This window comes from Lethenteron reissneri, chromosome 23, assembly GCF_015708825.2.
Source record: "Lethenteron reissneri isolate LAM-NWPU_2019-01 chromosome 23, ASM1570882v1, whole genome shotgun sequence".
In the NCBI taxonomy this organism is placed as follows: domain Eukaryota; kingdom Metazoa; phylum Chordata; class Hyperoartia; order Petromyzontiformes; family Petromyzontidae; genus Lethenteron; species Lethenteron reissneri.
This window is the reverse complement of record NC_083801.1, coordinates 11,244,881-11,272,805: the sequence shown is the minus strand read 5'-3', so window position 1 is coordinate 11,272,805 and position 27,925 is coordinate 11,244,881. Positions and strand designations below refer to the sequence as shown.

At 44.0% G+C, this 27,925-nt stretch overlaps 1 protein-coding gene across 16 annotated transcripts in view; it reads left to right on the top strand.

Moving 5' to 3' along the window:
- Positions 1-27,925, top strand: part of BAZ2B (bromodomain adjacent to zinc finger domain 2B) — a 92,017-nt gene that overhangs the window by 3,165 nt on the left and 60,927 nt on the right. For 11 of the 16 annotated variants that reach the window (XM_061557160.1, XM_061557159.1, XM_061557158.1 and 8 more), the window contains exon 1: positions 1-292. This exon is cut by the window's left edge. The exons of 1 other annotated variant lie outside the window; for it this stretch is intronic. The gene's annotated coding sequence lies outside the window, so the exon portion shown is untranslated. Of the gene's footprint in view, positions 293-1,725; positions 1,742-7,295; positions 7,313-17,882; positions 18,054-27,925 lie in introns of those variants that run through there. 4 more of the 16 variants (XM_061557144.1, XM_061557149.1, XM_061557150.1 and 1 more) reach the window with 4 other exon arrangements.

Genomic DNA, 27,925 nt, shown 5'->3' with positions numbered 1-27,925 from the left:
AGCTGCGGTCTATACACATTGTAGTAGTGGTGGTGGTGGTAGTGGTGGTGGTGGTGCACGTGTGTGTTGTGTGCCTACCAGTGGTGAGGCTGCGTGATATGTGTGGAGCCTTCTCGGCGTGCGTCGTGGTGGTGCGCGTCGCCTTCGTCGCCTTCGTCGTCGTCTTTGCCACCGCTCTCCTTCGCGATGTCCTTTTACCCTTAAAACAACAACCACAACAACAACAACCACAACAACAACAACCAACCCGGCTCTACGGAGGTCCCCCTCCTCGTCAGGCGGGACACGAGAGGTAAGAGTCGCGTGTCCGTCCTGGGTGGGTTTGTGTTGAACCACGACGACTCCTGCCCGTCTCCTTGAGGAGGATCGCAGTCTCCCCCCTGTCCATTGTCGTTTAGCAACTAAGAGAACGTGACATGTCATGTGTGTGTGATCCATGTCATGTGTTAGTGTGATTCATGTCATGTCATGTGTGTGATTCGTGTCATGTGTGTGATCCGTGTCGTGTGTGTGATCCGTGTCATGTGTGTGATTCGTGTCGTGTGTGTGTGATCCGCGTCATGTGTGTGTGATCCGCGTCATGTGTGTGATCCATGTCATGTATGTGATGGTTCTGGTGGTGGTAGTGGGGGGTACGTAAATGGTGTTTGTCGTGTAAATGCTTGTGTCGTGTAGTCGAGTGCTTTGTCGAGAGCTTCAAGAAGTGTACTTTTGATAGTTAATAAAATCGGCACCGAGATAATAAGGGGGGGGGGTGGTGTGACCCCCCCCTTTAAACGCACGTGGTGGACGGGGGGGGGCTTTAAACACCGCGGTTTGTGTGGTGTGTGTGGGGGGGGGGGGGGGGTGAGCCCCCCTTTAAACGCACGTGGAGGTGGACCGGGGGGGGGGGCTTTAAACACCGCGGTTTGTGTGGTGTGTGTGGGGGGGGTGAGCCCCCCCCTTTAAACGCACGTGGAGGTGGACAGGGGGGGGGCTTTAAACACCGCGGTTTGTGTGGTGTGTGTGGGGGGGTGAGCCCCCCCTTTAAACGCACGTGGAGGTGGACCGGGGGGGGGGCTTTAAACACCTCGGTTTGTGTGGTGTGTGTGGGGGGGGGTGAGCCCCCCCTTTAAACGCACGTGGAGGTGGACAGGGGGGGGGGCTTTAAACATCGCGGTTTGTGTGGTGTGTTTGGGGGGCTCACCCCCCTTTAAACACACGTGGAGGTGGACAGGGGGGGCTTTAAACACCGCGGTTTGTGTGGTGTGTGTGGGGGGGTGAGCCCCCCTTTAAACACACGTGGAGGTGGACCGGGGGGGGCTTTAAACACCGCGGTTTGTGTGGTGGTGGTGGTGGTGGTGGAGGAGGGGGGCCGCTTTGCTTTGCGTCGGACAAAAACGACGGCAGAGAGCGGTGGCGGCGTGCGCGTGTTGTTTGTCGGATGCCATGTTGTATCCCTCGTCACTTTGTGCGTGCTGAATGATGTCTCCCATCATCATCATCATCGTCATCATCGCGACTACAGTAGTACTACTAAGCACTTACAATCACCCTCGCCCCACCGAGTGTCACCCCCAGTCGCTCTCCTCCTCCACCGCCTTACTCCCCCACCTCCTTCACGCCGCGACTTGAGTCGGTCTCCCCCCCCAGCCCCAGCCGCTGTTTTGTCGTCTTCATCGTGGTGGTGGTGTGGTGGTGGTAGTGGGGCTTGCCCACTCGTTGTTTGAGTGTTTGCCGTGCCCTGGTGTGTTGTTTTCCGGTACGTATCGCGCCGCGTTTGTGCTTATTACGTGCGTATCGTTGGCCTTTGTGTTGTAAGCGAACGTAAATAAATACGTGTATGTAGAGTTGTAGATTATTATGACATGTCAGCAGTACGCTGTGGGTCTGTGTGTGTGTAGGTATATGACTGTGCATGTTTAATATACTGTACTGGATATAGAAGTGTCAACTGTCCCAGCAAATGCTGCTGGATAAGACGATAAATCTCAGGTATTAGTGGCCCAACAGATGCTAATTGATAATACAATCTTATTTGGACTCATGACCAGAGTCTGACCCAAACGGACATCATTTTGGGGGTGAAACTTATTTGGCTTCACCGTAAAATCTTCATGATTAAAGAAATCAGGAAGACATTTGAGTAGACCCCTCTCCCCCCTCTGCTCTCCTTCTCAATGTCTGCATTAAAGTATTTGAAAACAAATCACAGTGTTCAGGACGGATTAAGCCCAGCGCCAACAGGGGCATAGAGGTCGTATCAAACCGGTACACACATCAACGATAAGAGGTTCCCATTTTCTCACACCAAGTTTGCATATGCTAATCGTGGGAAGACGGAACTGAGAGGGAAAGTACAGTCATTAGGGTGGACGCTATATGGTTTTATGCTGAGATGGTTCTACCAGAGTCCTTCATTCATATCCATCATCTTGCGAGAGCATTAGTACTTGAATCTTGTGATCCATCATCTCCCCTGGGACACGAGTTCCCGAGGCTGTTATAATTAATCATCTGTTGGAAAAGCAGTACTTAAGGGCTGTCCTTACCCATTTGCTGGAACAGAAGTACTGGGAGTTGTTGGTATGTCACTTGATGAAATATTCGTGCTTGCGACAGGTTTCTACCCATTACCTGCTGGAACAGTAATACCTGAGGCTGTTTGTATCAATTCTCTGTTAGATCAACGGTACTTGAGACTTCTTATGTATCATTTTCTGAGACTCACCGTAGTAATACTTGAGACTTGTAATTGTCACCGGTTGGAACAGAGTTACTTGGAGATGGTTGCCCAAGTAGTACCCGAGACTGCGGATGTATGTGGTGGCAGTCGTCTCGTGATTCTAGCACACCGTGGGTATGTCAGAGAGTGTCTTTGTGTGGGACTGTATTCTGTGTGTCATTGTGAGAGTGAGTTGAGAGTGTGTTTGTGTCTAAACGTCCCAGACTGTGCGTCTGCGTTGTGATGCGCCGTACCGGCCTTCATATGCACTGCATACCTAAGAGCACTTTGCCCCAAGTATGTTGAGACTGTATGGGGGATCTTTGTCTTTAGTGTGGCATTATCTGTATGTGAGAGTGAGTGAATGAGTGTCTTGCGTTAGTGTGTTTGCGATAATGTGTGTCACTGAGAGTGTGCACACACACACCACCTAATATCGAGCTACGATACTAACCCGGCTACCCGAGTTCGATTCCCGCTCACGGCTAACACCAGTGACGATTATCTGAACCGGCTCTCGCCTAGGTAGACTCAGCCTCAAACGAGTACTTGGTTCGGTGTGTAAACAAATGCGCCGTGCCATCCTTCATAGGAGCTCGTTAACACCACTTAGCCCCAACAATCTGTTAAGGTGACACGGGGAGGGGGGGGGTCTTTGTCTTTGATAGTGCGACGTGAGTGAGTGAGTGTCGAACATGTTTGAGGTTTGGCTGGGACGTGATGATGAGAGAGTGTATCTCGCAGGGCAGGCGGACAGGGCAGTGTTGAGGGCCGGCGTGGCTGCTCGATTCACCATCTACCCACCCACCCCCATCACTCCTCCTTTGTGTCGCACGCACGGCTCAGTGCCGTGGTGGTGGTGGTGGTGGCCTCATCCCTAGAAAACAACGCGCCCCCTTTCGCCATCTTGGCAAGTTGTGTTTTTTGTTTTGTTGCGAAGCCCTCGCCTACTTCTTTTGTTTCCCCCCAGCAGCTCCGGGGTCCGTGCCCACTGAGAAAGAAAATTCTTCTCTCCCTTCTTCTTCTTCTTGCGAAAACTTAAAAGGGAGCTGATGGGGGGGGGGGGGGGTGGCTGACGTCAACCCGCAGAGGGGAACCCGTGGCCCGGCTTCTTGGCGTCTCTCTCCGGCCCGCTTTGGCGGCGTGGCCACGCAGGAGGCCACGGGGATCCCATTCATTGGCACCGTCCCCGGCTTGACGGGGACACACGGCTGCGAGAGGCCCTCCCCGAGTTGTGATCAATTCTCGTTCAGATATGAAAGGTCGCGAGCGGACAGCGAAGCGCGTCGCCTCGTTAGCCCTGGGGGTGGTCGCCACTGTGGCCGGGAGGCGCGGTCCGGGCAGCTGCCAGCTGACTCCATGCTCCCTTTCACAGCCTCTCAACCCCCTTTACCAGCCTCTCACCCCCCTTTCACAGCCTCTCAACCCCCTTTACCAGCCTCTCAACCCCCTTTCACAGCCTCTCAACCCCCTTTACCAGCCTCTCAACCCCCTTTCACAGCCTCTCAATCCCCTTTACCAGCCTCTCAACCCCCTTTACCAGCCTCTCAACCCCCTTTACCAGCATCTCAACCCCCTTTACCAGCATCTCAACCCCCTTTACCAGCATCTCAACCCCCTTTACCAGCATCTTAACCCCCTTTCCCAGACTCTCTACCCCCTTTCCCAGCCTCTTAACCCCCTTTCACTCTCTCCAAACCCCCTTTTTTCTGCCCCCCCCCCCCCTAATTCTCTGTCTTCCCACTCTCCTTCCTGAATCCCTGTCCCTTTCCTCTCTACTACCCTCTCGCATCTTACTGCATTCCTTGCATCCCTGATTCCCTCTTTCCTCTATCCCTGATTATCAACCCGCCTTCCTGCCGATCTCACTGCTCACCTCCTTGCCTCCCGACTCATCTTGTCTTCTCTGCCTCCTCCTTTCAATCGTCTCCCTGCATCGTTGGTCCACTCTCCACCTCTCTCCCTGCTTCTCTCCACACATCAAGTTGTCCCAAGCCTTGAGCTCGCAAGGAGACCGCCACCCTCTCTCTCTCTCTCCTTACAATTGGGCACCACCCTTAATTTGTTTGCGATTCTTTGATAAACATCTTTATCTTTCTCTTCGACAATGTTTGTCTAAGCATCGCTGTCAACCATTTAACGGACAAGGTGCAGAGAGTATGTTGGTGGTTTACCCAAGCGTGGCACACTGTTATGACGTGTTCACGTCTGCGTTGTATATGTACTCAGTAGAATTATTTGTATAACGTATGTGACAATGTGTGTGCTACTACACATTCGTTTAATTGTACAGATAGTGTCCGGTATATAGTGTAACTGACATCCTGTAATACATAAATACGTTAAAATTCATACTAGTTTGGAGCCCTTTGTCAATTCACTGCTGGGTGAAAACGACCTGGCCACGCTGTGTTGGTTCATAGAGGTTGATTGAATCCTGTGTACTTCACCAAGCTGATTATTAGCGTGGGCTCAAGTGCGGTGTAAGGCGAGGACCCATTTAGATACTCCCATTGTGAGCCGCTGCCGGGAATCAAACTCAGGTCACCAGGTACAGAGCGCAAACTATTGCCTTTCCATTAAGCCCAATAAATCAATGTATTGCATTCAAATAAATATAAAGCATAGTGGATATTTAAACAGTCATAGGTATATACACTACGGATACACGTAGAGAGTAAATAGTAACATTTTATACTGGACCACTACAATAGTGTTGCTTCTATATTATATCATGTTTATACAAAACAAACTTACAAACAATGTCATATTGGTTAAACAGGCAAAATAAGGGTACATTAAGCAAATATCAGCAATGTATTTGGCCTCATTGAGAGAAGGGCAATGAAGTGCTGCACCACACAAGTAATGTATGCAGCATATTAATTACGATTGCACTAACTAGTGTTTGTGGAAAGCTCACATCTGATTTAATTGCCATATAACTAATTAACCCAGCTTAGCAAGAAAACAGGCATGATTATGTTTATTAATGTCACTTTAATACACACCCAGTCCTATTAAGGATGGATGGGAAGCCACTACTGGCTTTATTTTGGTGAATCTGATTTGCAGCACTACTTACCGTTCCAGGGTTGTGCCACATTTCACATTAAACAATTGCCTTGCATTTCACACATTTTCCAAGTCATTGTTGTTTAGTTGCACTCGTGAAAATATCGTGATGACTACAAGTGGGGACATTAGTTCAAGGGGGCCATAGTGATGATAGGTATTCACACAATAATTTATAGACTTTATAATCTCACCACAGCTTCGTTAAATACAATGTAGTCAGTGGAGAGCGACTGTTTATTACGTATCCTTAATTTGTTTAGATATATCACAGACTGTAATGAGTATTAGATAAATACTAACGTGGAGTGTTAGTCTTCCACATTGCTTCATTGCTCATGATTTCTAAATGCCTATATTTATCCATGAACGCAAACTACTGTACCGTCGTATCATTATAACTGCTATATATTTTCATCATGTCAATGTACAACGGTGTCTTGTTTACATTAACTTCCTGAGTCTATAAGATTTAGTTCCCCAAATTGTTCACAAAATCCATTAGTCATTGTTTTTAGATTTTTTTTTTGTTCTCTGTTTAACGGTCTAATGCACACCATACAGTGTTTAGGTAATTTGCTTATAAAAAAAACCTACATCCATCTTCAGCACGTCTCAGTTTTATTTTAAATAGGCATAAATGCCCTAATTGTATGATTTGAGTCACCACACTCAAGAAGATAGACCCTGGAGTGTGCAACAACCGTGGTAAATGCACTGCATTCATACATTAGAGTCTGTGTGTGCTAAATTAAGGGGCCTCTTTTATGTAAGGAAGATAATTGAAGGAAGTGATTGTTCAGCTTTTAGTTGTGCTATGTCAGTCGTGGGCTTGCTTGGAAGCTGGAGTGTACATGGGGAAAAAAAACCCCGGTGGGTATTTCGTTTGAAACGCCCAACTTCTATTCTCTCTTCTCTCTTTGCTTGCGTTGCGATCGAAACGTCGTGGGTTCTTTTGCTTTTAATTTCGATTTTTGTTTTCTATCGACGTGACTTTACCGAAAGAACCAAGAATATGTCAAACTTCTACTTGCATTTTGTCCATAGCTTGAGCAGCCCCTTCGTCTCAGCATTGATTTGGCTTGGTAGTGCTTAATACACAGCCACTTCTGAGGCCCCCAGCTGTTTGACAAATGCACAATATGCCGGCAAAGTGGAAACACGCAATATTATTTCCGCTGCTACTCGGCACGGCAAATTCCCTTTTAACCCATCCGCAACACAATGAAATGTGGAGTTGTAAAAAGGGGGGCCTTGCGGATAGACATACTCAATGCGAACCGAGGGCTGTCACGGAGCACATAGAATGCACGAAAAAATGGAATAAAATCCCCTTGATGCTGTCCGTATCCATGGTGACAGATGGTCCTCTCCGCGCATCTGTCCTTGACACTGTCATGGCTTTTGAATTCCCTTGCCGAGCTGGTGTCACGTAATTAGTCGGAACGCCATTAATGCTGCAAGACAAAGCGCAGCGCCAAAATGCCGGAGAGAAAGGTGCACGGGAAACACGGGGCTCCCTCCCTCCGAAAGGTATTAGTATTTGAACCGTAGCAAATATTTACCGTGGTATTTATGGAACGCGAAGTGTGGCAACTTAACGAAAAGGTGGTTTAGGAACAATGTGAGAAATATAAATGAGCGTATCTTAAAAGCTGCATGAATGATTCAGTGACTCGCCTTCCGCTGTGTGCGAGCTATTTATATCGTGATACTTTTGTTGGATTACATATTTTCTCAACTTATACAATTTTCTTTGAATAATATGTTTAAATGTTATTCTAATATACAGGACCTACAGTATTACTGTTGTGACAATATTAAAACAAATATCTAGTTTAATCAAAAGACAATGTGTTTATTACAATAGCAGACTTATCTTCTTGGTTCTTTCGGTAAAGTCACGTAGAATGGAAATAATAAAATTAAAACATAATAAAATAATTCTCACGACGTTTCCATTCTACGTGACTTTACCGAAAGAACCAAGAAGATGAATCCCTGCAGTCACGAAAGCTTTAAATCGAAAAATAGCAGACTTGTTATTGTGCCTTTATATATTACAGTAATTAGATATATAATTAAGTTATATATATTTTAAAGTAGTATATTCTACCGTATTGTGTTTATTCAAATTCTAAATACAATATAATGTATCATAGATACATATGGTCAAACGCGTATCCAAGCTAGCTGGAGACTGGCTTCATGTTTAAATTGTTTGGTAGTTCCACTCGCACACGGTACAATAGATAAAACATTTATTACTTCTTATGAGCAGACATACGTTGTATATTGAATAACGTGTTAGCAATGATGGTCACAATATCTTCAAATGAGACCAGGCCAGTCTTCTCATCACACTGCTGACACACGAACTGCCTTAACTTTACATTGTGAACAACAATAGGCCAGGATGGTGACTCCCTTTTATTGGGTGATGCTCAAATGTTAAATATATTTACGTACTACAATACTCTACTAAATTCTTTATTCAACGAATGCATGACGCCACATACAGTGATAAAGGTGTGTATGCTGCACGTAACTTAATGTGACAAGTTAAGTTTATATTAATATCGGAAGTTTTTATTTTACATACGTTCTTGTCTGTGTATCAATGTTCCACAGCAAATGTAATATATCCTTCAATTTACACAACAGTCAGTGAATTCCTTTGCCTGTTTTCTAAATCTACAAATCTAGAAGCAGTGATCACTGTTCCGTGGTTGTTCGTGTATTTCATGGAATGCGAAATACTGAAGACGATTGCACATATTTATTTGTCTGCAGTAACAGGGCATAATGTAGCGTTGACAGGTTCAAACGCGTGCGTTTTCACTCCCAGTAGTTAGAAGATTAAATTATTGTTATGAAAAAGCTTTTAAATTAACGTGAATTTATCACAGTATACAGTACTTAATAATGTTCCCGTTGGCAAATGTGGCAATATTCACAGTCAAATAATATCAATTCATTTCAGCAACACGTTAAGAAACCACAATTGTTTTTTAAAAACATTCCTATTAAATGCAATCGCATACTGTGTTCAGAAATCTACTTTTGCAAAAGTTGAATGCTTTTCGAACTGCAAAAGAATGGTTATTCTTTCACACGCACATAAAAAACGCATTTATAGAAAATCCTTGATGGCGTTTGCACACACAGCTAAGTGGTCTGTGTACCCTGGCTTTTCCCGATAAATCACTGCTCAGCAGCAGCAGCGTGGAAGAGGCCAGGATGATGCGCAAGGAGTGGGTGCTCGATCTGCCTGGACGCCATGTCCGCATGGCGTAATATATGGCTTGGTGGGGGACACCCGTGGTAACATTGGGGATGAGGTTTGGGAGGGTAGATGGGAGGTGGAGAAGGGGGCCTTTAGTCGCTGACTGATTAAGATCTCCGTCCTGATGGCCATCTGTCCTGCCTCTGTGGGGTGGCCAGTGTACGGAACGTTTGTGGCACCCGTGGATCAAGTCGAGCAGATGCAGAGGCCAGCGTGAGATGCGTTGAAGGGGATATGGATACCTTGGCGTGTCTGCAGATATTAATATATTTGGTTGCGTTCGTGTGTAGTTGTGCACACGTTTGTGCCACATCTACGATTGTCACATTGACTTATAACAAATTTGGTGATTGAAAATGCAGCGAGCACTGTGAGCATGGAAATGATTCGCACCCATCGCGATGTGACACATTCTCACAGTTCGGGGCCGTGGTTCAATTCACGAATTGTTTCTTTTTCTTTTGCCATTCGGGGTGAATATAGGCCCTCTGGTAGCTGCAGAATCCACGTGAACCAATTACACACATGCATAAAACCTAGAAAAAACACAAGTTCTTACACGCACGACTCACTGCACTTATTGTGGATCATGACAATGTTTTAATCGTTGAACCGACACATCATTACATGCTGAAGTCGTCGTGTGAAAACCTCCAACATGCCCTCCGAATAAGAGTTTCCCCACGCCGACTGTCGGAAGACCTTGTTGTTATCCACGTTTACTTCAATTATAGAACTTCAAACATGATGCGTACAGTACAGTGTTGTTATGACTGACCGAGCTGGGCGTGGTGTTATGTTTCCTCCCTCGGCTTGGTTACTGGATGGGTTGTTTGAGCAGAATGAGGATTTGATACAATGGAAGGTGATTACAACACCACTGCCTTTACTGCCAGTTAATGAACTTGCAACGGGTGACGTGTTCGGGCCTGCAGCTATCACCCATGGCAAGAAGCCCTTACCAACACCCCAGTCACGGCGATTGCAGGTTTATATCTTAATTGGCTGGGGATTCTTACCTGCCATGAGGGAGACGTTTTGGCCTGTGGGCTAGTTCACGGCTGCTTTGTGGCTTCAGGCGCCATTGGGAAAAAAAAACAATTTGCTTAGACTTTCATACTGCTAATCAAATGGCGAATAACAAATTATACCCTTGTAGGAGAGGGTTGGTGTGTCATTGTGTTGCTTTATGACCTGCCTTTATGTGGGTCCCTTGAAACCAAAGCGACAGCTCTTTGGAGTATGTGCATAATGATTGCACAGATTTATTTGAAATGCATGAATGTACTAGTGGTGATATTAATTGTATTTATGCCTTGCGTTTGTGCAGTTCACAATTCTTGTCACGATACTCCATATTTAAAAAAACGTGGCCATTAACACATTTGGCTTTAGGTTGTGCGATTCGGGATAAAAAATATATGATAATTTGTGGTGCCTTTGGTAAAACAAGGTTTCTGTCGTGAGTTGTGGATGACAGTGATGAATTTATCTCCTCGTTACGGGTTATTTTATCGGCATTTTCTCAGGCCCTTCCCATGTGGTATTGTGGTCTGCTGGAGGGAAGGAATCAGACTGCTGCTGCCAGCCTCATAGGATAGGGTACTTGAAGTATCGAGGTGTATAACTTAGGGGTTTAACAATGCATCATTTCGTGTATGTAAGCACTGCATTTGTTGTATGTCGGCAGTGGATTGACCACGGGTTATAATGATGATATGTAATTTATCCAAGTGACCCTTGCAGCTACTACAGGTGCCACTATTCACCGTGTTAAAATAATAATCACTTCTTGAATCAAATCGCAACCCTGAACCATGACAGTTCATTGGATTGCGAATGGAGCGAATCGCTGTAGGCAGCTTGCGAGCAGTGTTGATGGGAGCATGGCGAGCTACTTGTCTTGGTAGCACAGATTGAAAATAAGCATTTTAGTTTCCCTTCATGCCCTATGCTGTTTTTTTTAAAGGTAATCTGGGAAATATATTGAGTTCTTGGTTTCATGCAATGCAGTAGTAGGAGACAGACGATGTAAGTACATTGGTTACCATAGAAAGCAAAGATTAGAGTGTGTGTTTAGGTGGAGATGACTTATTACATTTTTTTTCAAATTGTAGAAATTACAAAAGTCAATGCTTGTCTAGTATTGCCAAGTATAGCAGCTTTGGTAGCCTCACGATGCAGCCGATGTTTGAATTGGTGTCATATCAGCATGAACTGTGTGCATTAGAAATTCATTTAATGATGTCAGGAAAAATGTAACGTGCAGAGGAAAAGCTTTACTTTAAACGCAATTGTCAGTTTTGACAAGTTGCCCCTTCAGCAATGACGTATGCTTTGAAGGGAAACTGTGGAAAATGTTCCCCTTTATTCTGTAAATATATTGGAGGTTAGTTTCATCTAATTGCCAGTATCATTAGAAATAAGCCCCGTCCCAGAATGTCCATTCATCTAAAATTGTGACTTAAGTGATTGCTGCAAACCAAGTACCACTGTCAGTAAAAGCTCTTTTAAAAAGAAATTGCAGCGCTACGTTTGAATCATTGTGCGAGTTGACATCATTCTCTTGTCTAGCCATCATAATTAAATCTAGGTTGGGACGCCATGACATCGTGATAACATGGGAAAATGTAGTCATAAAATAGCAAACTGTGAGAAGGAATTTTGACTCTGCTGTCCATTTTGGTTTTTGTGGTACCCGAGTGGTATGTGACATTGAACTTTCTTGTTGGGCAACGTTGTCGTCTGGCAGTTGAGACTTGTACAGTTTTCGTTTTTTTGCACGAGCGTACTCGTCTTGATAAACATTACGCAAACGAGTTAAACCAGATGATGAGTGCAGATATTTTGCTTCTAAGTGCCCTTTTTGACCGACGGATTTACGTAGCAAAACATTAATATTCAGTGGCATGCCCACACTTCCTGCAGTTGAGTTTGTTTATTTGCAATGGTTTATAGAAACTATGTTATACTTTTTATTTGAGTTCAGTTACATTCACCTACTGCTGTAAATTCAATATTAAGAAAATGTTAACCGTAGACTTTAATGCATCCATAATTAAATTGCATCTTTCACACACATGTGCGCACATAACTTTTGTATTAAAAACATCTATTGTATTATCACGTGTATTTTACGCATTAGTAATAAACACAACAGTGCTATATTTGTAAAGTACATACTAAAGTGTAAAACACGAGTTAGCGATGTTGTTATAGTGTATATATATTCCTGAATTTCATAAGTTACAACGATGGAAATATTTATTATCAGCTTTCACATTGTCATTAACAATATCCATCGATATAAGAATGAACTATTTTCTTATTTTTACAGTTTTCTGGTGTTTCGTACTTCTTTAATTTTCACTATACTCTTTTCCGAAAGACAAACAGATGCGATTATAGTTTTAGGGTTATGGCACACACATTTCACGTTATTTTCAGCCTCTGGTTATTAGTGGTCTATAATTTGTTTTCCCTGAATTTACTTTATTGCACAGGCCAGCTACAAATTAATGTCTTTGAACAAATATGAAAAGGTAAAAAAAGAAACGTGATATGCCCAGTCTCCTGTATTGTGATGTGTTGCTCAAAATTCAATATGCCTTCTTTCCAACCCCCCAAAAACTTCGTTGTTTAACATGCGGCGCTTGTAGAGAGTGTGTCATTCATTTAATGAAAAAAATAAGCACAGCAATAAATATTTTCAAAGAAAAAAAAGACTTCTCAATAACAGTACATTACTTACAGAGGAGATATTTAGTAACCAGCACAGTATGAAACCTGATTTTAAATGTCTAGTTATATTCTAATATGAAGTCTAGTTAAATATATAAATATAGTACACTAAAAATACTTGATGGAAGGTGTTAACTTAATAAAATGTAAGAATAACACTAGGCTCACATTTGAGGTGTATTTTACGTACTCAAAATGCCCTTAAGATCCCAAATTGTTTTAAAACAGTTTCAGAGAAAATTCACGTCATAGCACAACAAAGAGAGACAACCACTTTCAAAAGGGTGGAAATTCTTGTTGAGACATAACTACAAATGAGCTCTGGCTTACGGTATTTTCCAGGTAGTGCTGTATAATGCTGGCTCACATGCCACACGTTTCATGCTCTCTGCCACACTGTTCCATGAGCAGACAACAGAGGCCTGGATTATTTTAGCATACCCACATTTTAGATGGCCACCGTTGATGTTGCAGAAACTCCTCTGAAGTACAAATGACAACCAAAACAAGCACTGTCCATTAAACTTTCAGTTCGGGTCTCTAGGCTGTGGGACTAGCAAGTGATGTTAGTTAGAACCCGTTTAATGGCCAAAGCAGGCTAAGCAGTTGATAAGATGCCTATCCACCACTTGCCTGGTCGACCTCCAGCAAAAGTTGAAATGGGAACTAATTTCATGCTGGCATACGTATGACATGAATTGGTTAATTAATACTGTTGCAAATTAAGACATTCAGAGGTCGGGTTTACACTTGGGTTGCTACCTTTTCCACAGACCAAACCTGGACATATTTCTCAGTCTGCCTACATCTTCCAAAACTGTGCAGAATGCTGTCATAAAGTTGAACACAATGACACCAGATCTCAGTAGACATCGGTTATTGCCACGCGAAGAGATAGATGCCTCTTCTTGGTTCTTTCGGTAAAGTCACGTAGAAGGGAAGTAATAAAATAATAAAAATAATTGTTTTATTATGTTTTATTTTTATTATTTTATTACTTCCCTTCTACGTGACTTTACCGAAAGAACCAAGAAGATGAATCCCTGCAGTCACGAAAGCTTTAAATCGAGATAGATGCCTGTTCACGAAATATCTGGGGCAAAACCAGACAGCTTAAATCCGTATATTACAGTACAAGTGTTTGAGAGTATTGCAGTGATCATAGTGTAATGTTAAAGAGGAAAAATATATCCAGCATCAGATGGGTAATATACGACTGTATATTCAAGCACACGTTGAAATGTCATCTTTTCCATTGATTAACCAGAGGTCCATTGGACTCTACTATGGTGATGGCTGGCGAGCTTGGCGTGATTTGGAATTCCTTGTTAACAGTGCAGATTGGGGGGAGGGGTATACAAACTGATCTGTCATAACACCACATACAGGTTGTACCATGTGTTGTTCCACGTGATGTTTGATGTTCCGCTCCACGTGCTTCTTCAGGAACTGGTAGCCTCTTCAGGAGACTGAATTGCAGCTTGTAGTAACACGAAGAGTAACATCAGTCATCCTACTGTACAACATGCGGTACAATCACATTGGTGAGCTGTACGAAAACCATGAAAAACGTACGCAGTAGCGTACAGCAACACCACATTGTAAGGAGGAAATGGAAAGGAGTACCAAAGCCCTCAAGCGACTTGAACAGGCGTGGCCAACCCATAACAGACCAAGAAACACAACTCACCCATGAGTTCTGCAAAGAGCCAAGTGTATATATAAGTGTGTATATATTAGTTTTCTGCACAGCATGGGAGACATCCATTATCCTTTGCTACTGTGATAATATGTTCTACGTTGTGGCCGTTCGGGTGACGCCAGTTGCCCACCACTGGACCAGAGTAAAGTATCCAGGCGCTTTCTTGATCTGGAAGCAAGTTCCCCCACACTGCACGCTAGATGTTGTATGGGCCACGTGCGTTGTTTCCACAGGAACAGGTTGAGTGCGCTATTTCTGATGCCATAGACTGCTGCGCTCTGCCTGAATTCACAGCCCCTTTGAGCCTAAAAGCAGAAACCTTGAAGCCTCAACCTGGCAAAGGCTTAATCTGCTAATAAAGGGTGTAACATAAAATCAAATTACAATTCCGCCATTTAACTTGCTGAACACGTGCACACGTGTATGTTGACAATCTGTTGTAAGTGTTTGGAAAATTGGATTGGGAATTTTAATGCTAAGTGCTAAAAACTGTTCCTGTTAGAAATATTATTTTGTCAGCTCAGGCTTGTGTATCAGCCAGCACGGCACAACATAGTGCGCCCACACACAGCCCAGTCAAGGATGACAATGTGCAATAATTAAAGTGATTGCAAGGACAACCAGAAGTGTCTGATTGTCATCATCTTCTGTCGTCGGGTGATGTGTAGACAAGAATGGAACCTCCCTCCACTACCCACCCAGAGCATTTTTTGATGGGCTATTGGAAACCAGGCGTTCACAGGAGCAGAGAAGATAGGTCTTGACCCCCCAGCTCAGACTCATTTCAAAGTGAATTCGACCTTTTGTGCTCTGTTTGAAAGCTGAAGCAAAAGGGAAGATAATGTTTTGTGTTATTTGCTGCTCATGGCATTCATGCGAATCAGCACTCCAAGGCTATAGATTTGCGCTTCCAGCAATGATGCAAAATAATCATTGTGTTTTGTAGCCCGAAGCTACAAAAAATATGACAATTTTAAGCTTCTGATCGAGCAGTGTCCACACCATACATACCGAAATTAGTCTGCATTTTTGTGTTTGTTAGCATCTTAGGAAATAAAACATATTACAGGTCATACAAACAGTACATTGCATACATCATTTATACTTTAATATTGTACTATGTTTGTAAGTATAGTATGTGTACTGTACTTGACAGTATAAGCACATGCTGTAGTAAGACACTATATACAGATAGTGCATAGGTTGTCAATTGGTCAGCATTACTTCAGTACATTCTGGTTGAAGTGAAGATACAGTACTAGGAAAACGTACGAGGTCAAACGAAATTAAACTGAATACGTGCTGTTGGATAATTATGGTGAGGTTTTGTTTATTGGCCTTTACCACACCCTTGATGTTTTCACAGGCATGAAAAGAAAGCACCTGATGTTTTCTGCCACATTTTATCTGCCTGTCGCACCGCATCCTGTTTTTTTTAAGTACCTCTCCTTCGCAGCTGAACTTGTGGCCATGCATTGAACGCTTGCTTGTAAATTGCGCGAAAAGCATTTTTGGGCAAGTCACTGCCAATCGCAGAGATTGCTTTTTCTGCTCAGTCGCTCGCCTGCCTTGGGTAGAATATGAGCTGCTTGCGGAAACCTGCACATAAAACACACGCGCGCACACACTGCAAGACGTGTACACTCATGTGCATACGCAGACTTAAAATTGATATCCTATTGACGTTCCTCCTTTTTCACAGTGGCTCCATTAAGATGCTTACATCTTGTTTACAAAGTGTGGGGGGATCTGGTTTTTTTTCTTCTGGGCACACTAATTAATTGTATGCCATTTGGCTACTCCACAGCACATAATAACCATTGTCGTGTTAACAGACGACAACGCACACTGTGCTCCCAACGATTTCATTAATTGTAAACGTTCATACGTTTGATGCTTGGCTATTTCAAATGTACACTGTAGGAGTTGGCAATGCGCTTGTGCAGTCTGCTGGGCTGGGGGATTGAGGTAAATGGCATGATGTGAACAAGAGTAACTCTGGCAGTGCCTGTCCAAATGTGCATGAAAATGCCCCTATGGAAAATGAATGGAGATGTGTTCTATAATGAAGTGGAGAATGCGAAGAATTTCTGGTGAGGCTGCTGCCCCTCGTTGTGTGAAACGAGGTGAACTTAAGTAATTAGTGCTGCGTATTGTAAAGGCTCATGCAAGCGATTCCTTTGTCATTACAATTCAGTGTGTGGCGACGTGACATACATGTAACATTTTCATGGAGGAAAAAAACCCAAGCCAAATTACATTCCCACCAGTACCCTGTTTTTTTATTGAGCCCATGAAATTTCTCAAGGTGACATTTTCAATGTGTCAGATACAGTATGCCACAACAACACTTGATGAAGGGAATTAAATACTGCATTGCAAAGAGCAGTAAAGCCTGTAATCGAAGACAATGTTCCTACGTGCGAGTTCTTAAGAGTCATTTAAAGTGGTGATGTCGTACAGGCAAGTTTTACATAAGTTTACAGTTATTTAACTCGGCTTAAATCGCACCACTGATTGAGCATTCACGATATTTAAGAAATGGTTCCTGGCTGTAAATTGTTATTATTTGGATCAGTACATTTTAGTAGCTAGCCTTGGTACCGATCTTTAATTTTAATAGTGACAGGTGCAGTGAAATATAATGAATTCAGAAGTTTTAAGCGCAATTTCCATCAACACAATTGAGTGACGTAAGTGAACATGAATTACGTATCAGAATTTCCCCAGCATTGTTGTAATCCTAGTTACATTATCACCACCGCCATCTTACGTTGACAACAACCGTGATTTTTCTACATCTCTCCCATCAATCCCTGTCCTCTGATAAGAGTAAAATAGGCATTTAATAGCGCGGTTATTTTTTATGCGCCCTACACAGACCACAATCCCAGTAACGTCTATAACGCAAGGTGCTGTCCTGATCACTGCCTCATTATACGAAACAGATATTCAGCTGGACTGAGCTTTGACTTACCACAGCCCCGTGTCCTCCCTGGGGTACTCTGGGCCATATGGGGCTGATGAGAGCTGGGGTGGAGAGAGAGAGAGGGAAGGGGGGGGGCGATCCTCTGCAGTGATTTGTAGCACGTGGCGAGGAGGTAAAGGGGGGGGGGGGTGCGGTGGAGTTGGGGAAGTGGGGGGGGGGGGCTTCATGGGCGGTGCCTGTGCTCAAGGGGGGGGGGGCAGAGGGCCTTTATCCGATTGGCAGTGGGGATTAGTGAAGCTGTGCAACACCCGCACGGGGCTGCATAGAAGTGCGCTTATTTTAGAACTGAGCTATGGAGGGGTGGTGGTGGTGGTAGTGGGGGGTGGTTTAGAGGGGACGCTGGGTGAATAGGGAGGGGGGGGGGAGAAGAGCATGGATGGAGGAGGCTGAGGAATGTGGAGTTAGTGGGTACCGCAGTTAGGATTACACAATGTTCTGAGATGCAAGTGATCGCAGTACGTATAACATGCGAGGAGGCATAGCCATTCCATGATACGGACGACAGCAGCATGGATGCGAGAGCAGTGAGACGGTTTCCAGCGCACTACAAAGGCAGGTAGGTTGAATAAAAAGGTGTTTTGTTACCGCGATGAAAGCGGGTCCCCCCCGGGTGCGAGTGTAATTGGTTTGCGAGTGCGTGCTTGTTGCTGGATGTCTATGGCAGTTCTTCTTGGAGCGTCGTGGTGCGTGTTCGCACTGCTGCTGCTGTCGCTGCATTCGTCTTGAGATGAGGCTGTTTTGGTGCGGCAGATCTTTCCGAGTGACCTTTGTCAAAAGTTGGTAAACAGAATATGACGGCTTAATTTGCGAATCTGTGAGCAGCCGCTTGGGAGGGGGGTGGGGGGCGCTGCTGGACGCGCTCTGGCATCATCAGATAGACCGCGTGTATTAAACCCGAAGAGCCACAGCACACATCACACACACCACATCACATCACACACAGAGGGAGAGGAGCCACGGCACACATCACACACACTACATCACATCACACACAGAGAGAGAGGAGCCACGGCACACATCACACACATCACGCACAGAGAGAGAGAGAGAGCCCGCGATGACTTCACGCGAGCCGCCGCCACCAACAATTTAACCAAAAGTTCTTATTCGTCGTCCGTTTTCAAAGCTCGAGAGCTTGTCAGCTGTTGTGGGTTTTTTGATGTCTCGAGTATCCGCATCTGGCTCCCATCGTGGCACGCGTGACGGGGTGGGTTGGGGTTGGGGGTGGTGCCAGTGATGCAGTTCCGCTTGCAGGAGGAGAGCTCGGAAGAGTTGAGGGTCGAACGCAGCTCGGAGCTTTGGTGGTGGTGGTGGGGGAGGAGGGAGGAAGGAAGGAAGGCGCGGGGTCCGGGTGGCAGGTGGTGCGCGTTTGTCTGGCAGGGGGCCGTGGAGCCTGAAGTGGTGGTGGTGGTGGTGGCAGTGGCTGTGGTTGGTGGTGATGGAGGGGGGAGGGTGTGGAAGTGACTGTGCACGCACTGGGTTGATGGTTTGGACACTGCCCGCGGAGAAGAAAACTTGACGATGTAGATTTGGAATCAACGACAGAGTGGAGAGAGAGATAAAAAAAAGAACTCCACGCAAACAAATGACCACCTGGTCCCGAGACGTGTGTGTTATGAAAGACCTCTATCTGGTGGGGGCATGGGTCTCCGGTGGGAGGAAAATAAAGCCGGGGCAGTGAGCTGTAGCATTGTTTACGACGTGCCTAAAAGCTGTTCACGCACAAAAGAGGAAGTGTTTTGTTGGTTGATTTTAAATGTGAAAATTACTCTTTAACGGATTTCCTCCCTAACTTCAATATTTTATTGGTGCAAATTTTTAATATTCCCAAAAAGAGTCACTGCTTATAGAGGTCACTCAAGGCCAAGACTTACAAGACGTTTGCATGTTTTTTTGTTGGTGAAGATGCATGCATTCTGATGGGTCCTGTAGAGACATTCTTTAAATCGGCAGTGTTGTGTACTTCGGTGCTAAATCCTCGTGCTTTAAAATGGCTTGCAGGAAGCAGTTTGATTAGCTGTCACTCGCTGTTGCCGCCGGTGTGGGTAGCATGTCAGCAGCTGCTTGATGAGCAGCATGCTCCTGAGGGATGTGTGGCATGAAATGGAAAGAGGGAGAGAGGAAGAGACAGCGTGATAGAGAGAGAGAGATGGGAGAGGGTGTAAGAAGAGAAAGTGGGACTTTGAGGTGGAAGAGTGAGAATGAAAGGGAGCGGGAAAGAGAAGAGAGTGTGGAAGTGTATAAGAGAGAGTGCAACAGAGAGAGAGTGCAAGAGTGAGATGGAGCAGCAAAGCGGGCAGGTGATTAAACAAATCAAAATCTGGGGACGGCATTTTGTGAGCAGGGTGAGCGCTTGCTGTCTGCTGTCGGTATGTTGGGGCGTGCATGGGAGGGAGAGAGGCACGCGTGCACTGTTCGTTAGGGATGACATTTACGGAGCAGGATCTCTGGGGACACACGGACTGTCTGCCTGAGACCTCTTGGGCTGCCCTGCCTCTTTTTACGGGCTGTTTGTTATTCAGATGAAATGTCATCATTCCTCCATTAACGACCCCATGGCGAAATTGGAGCAATTAACCCTTTTCTGACTATGGTGTTGGTGGCTTGTCTCGATTTTATGACCTTTTCCCTAACATCTTCCTGTGTAATGGAAGGCAAATGTATAAAGTGTTTCCTATGATCTTTGATCATTTAATTTTTCAATAAGCAATCCTGAATGCATTTCTTTTTTTAAAAATGAAACTGCTCTCTGATGGTGTGCGCCATCACAATTGTCACTCTGGTAAGTGTTTATATATATTTCTAATGCCATCTTTCACATTTGCCACGTGTATTTCCTTGCAGGCATTAAACATATACAGCAAGTTTCACTTTAATCTCAAGTACCAACTAGTACTTGCTATTGTGTACATCGTTACATGCATGACTGTATAAAATAATTTGTGAAGCAGTTGTTTTCCTATTGGATTGTGATGCCACGAACAGTGCGGTGCGAAAGAAGTTCAACATACATTAGGTATTTTAAAGGAGCTGACGTTTGTTTCAGACCGCAGTTGTGAAAAGTACAGCACCGTTTCCACTGGCGGAATGTACATTATATTATTAGTCCCAGGTGTACCGCAAGCCACATAGCTTTTCAAGCCTGGCACTGACTGTGGGCAAACTGCACAACCTGTACTTATGCGGTCACTTGGTCTATTTGACTCAATTTCAGTGGCATCTATTGTACCCAAAGTGGCCGCTCACAACACGAGTACACGTGTACTATATTCATGGTATTTGTAAGTGGCTCGTTGTGCTTTCATGCTAGGGCGGGCGTGTAGTGTGGTGTGCACGGCGTATCTCGCAAGGGGATTGTGCAGAAGAGCAGCTTGTAGCTGACAGTAATAAAATGTGAATCTCGGTAACGCTTCGTGTTCACTCCAAAACCTCTGGATGTGATTATCTTGTCACGCTTGTGGGATCGGGGTGGTTGGGCTTGCATCCTGCAGCAGCAAAACGCCCGAGAAGGAGAAATATTGCTCGGCTGAGACGATGTGACATTGAAATGGCTGAATCATCTCCGAGTTGCGCCAGCCAAGATGCATGGATGCACACAAATTGCCTTGGCCAGGCTTATTGTATGATGCAATGCCAGTTGCTTTGAATGCACCAAGCGCAAGTTGAATTTTTTTTTTTTACAACTTGCTCAATGACATTTAATGTCATGTACGTTTGTTGCCTAAATGCATACGAATAATGCATTTCTTACTTGTTTGGTCATAACTCAGTTACAATCTGTTGACCCAAGGCTACATTGGTATGTGAAATACGCGTCCTCGCTTGTTTTATTGCTCTGTACATTGCCTGAGCACAATAAGGTCTCTTTGTCCATTTAAAAGCCACCCTTCAAAGCACTGATTTCTGCAAACAAAGGATGGAACTTCAGCCAGTTGGTGCCATCTTGCATTGAGATGAGTGCCAGGCACCACCCGAAACCAGATGGGGTTGGCATAGCAACACCCACTGGGGTGGCAGCAGTGGCGGCACACAGAAGCTGTGTTAGTTACAGCATTAAACGAAAAAAACCACTAAGAAGATGAGAGACCGCGCCAGTTTGTGAGCAGGTGTTTGACATGAAAAGTGCAATATCTAATTATTTAGCCTACCAGTCGGTACTTGGGCTAGTGGATGCCTCCAACAGTATTTTACGGCATCTGTTACATTTAGACGTCTTTATATGTTTGAGCGCAGGTGAACATTCTTTGGGCAGCAATATTGCTCGGGCTTCAATGCGCGTGGCTTACGGTGCCTATGCGAGTGTGAGCTGGGAATTAAGTTTTAATGTATATATTTTGTCCAATCAATGGCGAGAATATGCAGGAAATAATTTTTATGAACTCGGTTGAGAATACGACAAACAGTGCACTTCATGCAGCGCAGCGCGTACAGTAATGAGACTCAAGGGGAATCTGCTCAGCAATTCTCAGTAGGGTTTTATTGGCCATTTATGACCCCGAGGAGCACACACTGCACAACGGCTGATTTTTTTTCCCCTTCCTTCTTTTTTTAAATGCTGCACTGTTTCCACCGGCACCCGAGCAAATAAATGCAGGTTTGGAACAGCTGTGGCCCCAGCGCCCATGCTGGGCTCCTGAAACTTTAATTGCAAGAGCCGCGTTTGCCGTTGTCACCGTGTCCTTTCGGAGCCTCCGCCGCCGTAGGCTCCCTGCTCATTAGCTCTGGCCGTGCAATGTTCATCTCGGTTTGCAGCTCAGCTGTGTGCCCTACCTGGCTCTTCACCGTTCGGTGCGAAGCAAGCGTATTCCGATGAACGTACAAACTTTTGTACGCACATTTTGCGCGGTTGGTTAAGATGTTTTCTTGTTGCGGTTGCACCCGATTCAAGAGCCGAATAATGGCTCACAGGGCTATACCAAATAAATGAAATTGAAACTGAAGTTGTGTGTTCGTCCAGTGTTTTTTGGGGGGGCTGCGGGCGCTGCGCAGTGTTTGCGGGGCACTCTAGAATGATGTAGTCGTTGGTCAGTTTTGGGAAAAGTGAAGTTAAATTTTGCATGTGTGTCTCGCAAAGAATGGGGCTCTCGTTTGACCTGGCAGTGCTGTGCTTTGTGCATGTCCTAATCGATAAGGTTTTTTAGCGAAGACAGAGACAAATTGGCGTAATTCACCCGACATCTGTTAATGTAGACTCGGCAGGTTGTGTGTGCAGTGCTGCTGGCTTGGGGCCGCTGCTGTTGGTGTCGTGGTATCGTCTTACGTATGAAAGTGCTTCTCTGCTTTTATCAAATTGCCCTGACAGATCATCTTGTTAAAAACTTAAATGTATTTTATGTAGTAGTAGTTTTTTTGTACATTCATGACATTGAACCAATTGTTATAATAATAATGCAAGTCGTGAAACCGTTTTAACCGAACGTTGTTTTACTGCAATATAAAATACTACATTTATTTTTGCTGTGGTGTTTGTCCGCAACATTCCCCAAAAGTTATACGATTACCGTGAATGTATGGCCCGCCACTATAGTCCATGTACAGCTCCCTTTGTCGATCCACTGCTGAATGAGGACCCTCCCCGCACGGTGCGTGTCACGGTGGTTATCTGACCACACGTCACCACGCTAGACATTGGGGGTCATGTGAAAGCGGGAGGATACACACACACAGTCAAATCGGCTTTTCTGCACTGCCTTTTGCTGTCCACCACACAGCCACAGCCTTCATCACCTCTTTTTCATGGTGGTCATCCATCCAAGCACTATCCAGAATTCAATTCTGCTTAGCTTACAGGTTATTTCAGCGTAAAGTACATAGAGTTATAAAACAAAACCATAGTTAATTACTGTATTACATTCAGGTAAATTGTATTGATTTGTATTTGAACATGTGTAATCGCCCGTCTGAGTGGAGATGTGACGATAGCGAAGGAAATGTCGTGGTGGCCACCACTGCGAGCTCGAGAAACCTGCAAGCTTAATCTGACATCGAAGGTTTTACATATACTGTGCACATATCTCATCGATGATACGTATTTAGTTATTTTCGCTTTCATAATTAATTGAGCCACTTGCTAAATGGGTACGGCATGCATCATCGCTGCAGTATACCGTACAGTGCTGTATCACAGGGCGCATCAAAATTTATGGTTAAAACAATGAATTAAAAAGTGCGGTTTTCAGTTCCCGCATCCTTGCAACATAATGTGTCATGTGTGCAAGCTGAAATACTTGTGAAAGGTGCATTGGTGCATTAGGAGATTTGGCTGCACTCCAAGCCCTGTACACAGTGCGATGTCTGTCAATATCACTCCTTGAGCGTGCCCACCATTTGCTGTGACCTTTCCTGCATAAAAAGCGGTGTCACGCCGTGAATTCCAGATTACCTAGCCGTGCTTTAATTGACCTTGGTTATAGTGGATGCTTTAACTCGTTTAGTTAAACAGGCAGTAAATAAAACGTAGTCATTCTCTCTCTCTCTCTTCCATTGAGTTGGCATTAAAGCAGACTTGATTTTTTTTATTACATTTAAAATCTGTAAGTCATTTTTTAATTGTGGGTTTAAATGATCGTGCTTTGGAAAACCATTGCAGGAGCACTTTTCAGAATGAATACGTGTTAAAGAGTACTTGATGTAAAATACTAAGAATTAAAGCACAGACGTTATTTTAATTGACGTTTGTAAAATCCACGCATTTAGGCAGACTAGGCAAATAATCTAATGTGCTTGCTTAATTTGTTTTTAAGCAACAGTATGCAGTTACATCGTAGCATGCAGTAATACAAAAAGAAAAGTATTGTGTTTTATGTCTTAATACATTTAAAACAACATATATATTCTTGAGATTAAGTGTGCATGTGTTTATGAGCTTTGTTCTGGCCGCTTGTTGAAATGCGTAAACTGCATCTCGGGTGAGATGGCCGTGGATGCAGTATGGATTTTCTTCCTGCACAGAATGATCTGATGACTGCTGAATTGATAAATCGGTCTGGTGGCTATCTGTGCTTGGAATTTAAATACAGACGGTGTAACGTGGAGTCCTACATTGCCTAATAGCGTTTAGGAATTTTTTCAAACCCATTTCCTGTTTAATTAAAAGACAGAAGTGTCCTTCCTGTGCGGGATTTAAGTCCGTTCGCATGTGGGTGGCTTACGCAGCGTTCCCTAGGCATTTACAAAACTGAACACCGTTAATGATAATGATAACAATGATAATGATTTGTTTTAATACAGTACTGTATTACGCCCTTTAAGCTGGGGCTTCTATTGCTACTTACATCTCATCTCAAACATTTGAAAGGGCACCTCCAGTGGCAATCCCAATTTAGTAATTTGCGTGTATTTTTTTTATTTAGCCAATTGGGATGATGACGTTGGCATATGATGGCCTGCTGATTTTGATTGATGCCACGGGAACTTTAACCTCCACTGTGATGCAGGGGGCTCGTAGTTAATGGTTAATACACCTGCAGTAATAACCAGGGCAGCCTGCCGCATTCGAACCACGAACCTCTGCAACAAGTGGCGAACGCTCTACTGCTGGACCATATCACCTGCCCACACGCTTCATGAGCAGTATAATGTACTTTTTTCAGCATGTATGCACTATCTTCAGTGCTTCTGTCTAGTAAAGATGGAATGAAGACACATGCACGAACATTGAATGCTGTGCAAACACAAGCAATCCTTTTGACGAAGATGTGCATATAGTACTGTATTGTAATCCAAGTTTTATTTTTATCTGACATGCCTGAATATAAAACAGAAAGTCTTAAGCCATTGGCCACACTCATCAACCATTACACATATTGCCGTTTGTGATTAACAATTGCGATGTATGTTAATGTGTCCTGCTGTTGTGTTATTCCACCATGCTGCATTAAATATATTTAGGAAACACTCATGCTCCTAAATGTTTAATGAAGCCCGCTTATCCTACAGTACGTAGCGTTTAAATGCAGTACAGCAGTGTTAAAACGCTGTACATCAAAGTTCTACAGCAACCTTGTGGTATTGTGGCGTTGTTGTGAAACAGTTTACTTTTTTTAAAGCTGTGCACTTGGACAGCTTTCAATAGGGAGGCTAAACCCGTAGGCTGGTAACAAACACACTTGCTCAAGCTGCGAGGTTATTTGAGAGGCCCTTCCCAGAGAACATACTTAATTAAAGGCGCCACAGTATGAATAACAGTACCTGCTTTGCGCGGTGTGTTCTTCTAAAGAGTGGAGATACAGTAATTGCAAAAGCGGTCTGCTGTCAATGTGGAAGCGACTTTGCCAGCTTGTGTCGATAAGGGTCCTTGCTTGTAATGAGACCCAATTGTTATCATGTATAAACACAGCTGGCTGAGATCATTACACAGCAATGTAGTGGGGTATTTTATTTATTATTTCTCCATTATAGTACTTTGAACACAAAGTTCCAACTTCATACGTCGAGATTGTGTTTTTTTTTTAAATACAGACCAGGTTCGTGAAGCCACGTCACCGATTTTTTTTATTCTACATTTCTCGAATTGTTTGCGTGCATTAATGGGTTATTTAAGCAATACATTTTTGTCAAAATAATCACAATTAAACACATCCACGCAGATCGTGTTGTAAGTGTTACGTAAATAATTGGTTATTCCCTGAAAAAATGATTGTTCATGACTACATTTATGTCGTGAATATGTAATGGTGAAAACATATATTACCATTACTCTACACTGATTTGTAAATTACTTTCATGATGTGCAGTTATGTGCTAGAAGTGCATGTTGATATAAGTCGTAATTATATGGTTTATCGTACTCTGGGTCCTTCCATTGAACTTTGCTCTGGTGATCTGAACTTTGAATTCAGACTGGCAATGCATGTAACTCTGTTTGCCAATTGGGTGTAACTGAGAGCAGCTGATAGCCTTGCACTTTTTGTTTAAATTCTTGCCGCCTTAATGCCTTCTCTCCTTCTCTCTGGCTCTGCATGCAGGGTTCTAACTGAAATACTTCTCTGCCATTGAGGGTGAATCATTTATTATGCGTACGTCTCTCTGTGTGCACGTGTGTGTGTGTCATCCTGTCTCATGGTTCTGCTCTCATTCTCTGATGATCTCATTTTCTAAGACGTGTCACTTCACTCTCTAGGCATGCCCCGGTGCAAGGCGGATTCACATGCCGATGTGATGGAAGTTGGCTTGGGTTTTTTTTTCTCACTTTATTTTTTTGATGTTGTTGAAACATTCACTGTTCAAAATTGACCGTTTAGTCATATTTCCTGTGTAGGTTTAAACAAAAAAAAGCGGCTGAAGGCTTTGTTGAATGTTACCGTTTTTTTTTTACCAGCGCATGTTTTTGCCTTCACAATGGGAAGTGCACTTACGTAACTTTTCATGTTTTAACGTACGGGAATTGTTGGGATTGAGTGTAAACTCAAGGGTGGCGAGGCACTCGTTCCGCTGTGCCACACATTGAGGCGAGGCACTCGTTCCGCATTAATAGCTCCTCTGCCCCCATACTGCCGTAACTCTGGGCTACTGCTGAAGGCTTCGGCATGGGAGACTGTTCCTTCTGCATGCAGGCAGCGGTTATGTCATGTTGACACAATAAAAGAAGAGCCCTTATCTGTCACTGAATATTCTCAAATATGAATGAGTTGCAAACACCATTTTACATCTGCAGAGATTCTTACCGTCTTGCTATCAGACCTACTCAGCCATTGTCGGCATTGTTGGGTAAATACATCTCTACCTTGTTTTACAAACTATAGTATCTGAAGCTGACAGTCACAGAAATGCTTCTGCGTTGCCTACAGTTTTCAAAGTCGTGGTGGTTTGTGTAATTGTCTTAAAAGAATGGAAAGTTCCCGCACTGTAACCAATGCGTAGTTTGACCCCGAGGTTCATATGTGTGTGTTGGTGGATTACTCATCACTGTTAGCAGAGATTGTGGGGGGTTGTAGGTGGTAGACCTTGTGTGGGGAGCGGTGGTGTAGCGGTTAGCACGCTGCGCTATGAACCCTAACAGCACTTGCCCCTACAGTCTGTTAAGGCTATACGGGGGATCTTTGTATAAGCTGACAGTCTCTTTGTCTTAGTTTTGGAGTCGGATATATGCCGGCTAGAATGTAGCATTCCAGCACCACAAATGCAAGTTCAAGTGAAGAAGTTAATTCATTTATAGTCATGAAGATATCGCGTAGCAACATTAAACTCTTCTTCTCAGAGGCTTAGTATCTGCTACTCCTATTATTTGCGTCTCTAATCCATCCTCAGAAATGAAGAATGTGGATAATTGCATTCGCCCTGAAGTGTTGGCAAATTAATTATGTTATTGTACTGTATCTGCATTAATCTTCTGATGATTGTCCCGGAAACGGTCTCTTGGAGCTGCTAAATCCAACCATTATCTTATCTTTACATGGATAAAAGGAGTCATCTGGAAATGGTGGCAAA